The 1,139-nt window shown below is 39.9% G+C and overlaps 1 long non-coding RNA gene across 3 annotated transcripts in view; it reads left to right on the top strand.

Annotated features, from left to right (window-relative positions):
• Positions 1-1,139, top strand: part of LOC119588525 — a 13,063-nt gene that overhangs the window by 11,357 nt on the left and 567 nt on the right. For 2 of the 3 annotated variants that reach the window (XR_005230108.1, XR_005230107.1), the window contains exons 2-3: positions 505-588; positions 922-1,111. This is a non-coding gene — a long non-coding RNA (uncharacterized LOC119588525). Of the gene's footprint in view, positions 1-286; positions 362-504; positions 589-921; positions 1,112-1,139 lie in introns of those variants that run through there. The other variant, XR_005230106.1, reaches the window with a different exon arrangement.

Here is a 1,139-nt window from a genome sequence, read left to right as displayed (position 1 = left end):
AATCAACCTTAAGTGTGATGACCGTTCACTGTAATGCATAGATCACATCTGATATTTATGCACACACTAGGAGGGAGAAAGATCAACAGATAAAAAAGAGTGACAAATCGAGAAAAAAAGGAAAAGAGCAAGAAAAAATATAACGCAGAGGCACCGACATGGAAAATGCCTCAGGCCTTTTTTCAGGATATCCCGCACTGTCCTTTCTTATGAAGTTGTCTTGTGACGCAAGTACCCCCCTTTCCCCCTCCCGAACCCATACATAAATATCTGGAACACAAAACTGGGTACACAGTCGTAGCTGCAGCCGACCTTTGCATCAGCTCAAAGTCTACTCAATATCCACATTCTATATTTTTAGGTATTATCTTCTCATATTATTAAACAATATTGTGTGGTTCATCACGACACAAACTTTCATATACCGAATAAATTAATGAGCTTAAATAAACATACAGTAGGCTACTCATTTTTAAACTCATCTCAGATTCTTTTCTCTTCCAGGCCATTTCCGTCTGCAAAATGAAGCTCTTGGCTATTGCTGTCATCTTGTGCCTCGCTGTACTGTACACTCAGGCTTTACCAGCCGTAAGTACTTTCTCATTTTTCTTCTCCTCTCTATATACATGTGTGTGGGATCAAGTATCTGTGTTTGTGGCTGGCTCTATGTGTTTACCAATGCACTTCTCTTCAAACTAACCAAACACTATATATTTCTTCAGGAATTTAATAGTTCCTATATAAACTTGTGCGTAATCAACATATCTCAAGAGGAATACTTGACATAATCATTACTTGTGAAAAAAAAACTTGTAATAATACAAATATGCTTTCTCACTCAATCCAAACATCAACAACCGGAGAAAACAAAGTGCTCCATTCCATCATCATTACCCTTTACTAACAACACATTTGATGCAGGAAATGCCATCTTCACCACTGCTGCTCAGTCGTGTCGCCAGGTCACCTCACTTCCCTCAAGACTGTATCCCGTGTACTTGTAAAACCACCATCACACACATTACCATTATCGAACATGAAGTAAGGCCAACAGCCGCAAGGTTCGGTAACAGCCCCCAGTGCTGCCCATGCCCTCCACCTTTCTGATGCCGTAAGTTTCTTCAAGTTTATAGTCTCTC

Source organism: Penaeus monodon, chromosome 24 (assembly GCF_015228065.2).
Source record: "Penaeus monodon isolate SGIC_2016 chromosome 24, NSTDA_Pmon_1, whole genome shotgun sequence".
NCBI lineage: Eukaryota > Metazoa > Arthropoda > Malacostraca > Decapoda > Penaeidae > Penaeus > Penaeus monodon.
Note: the sequence above shows the minus strand (reverse complement) of the source record. Positions and strands in the feature narration are given on the sequence as shown.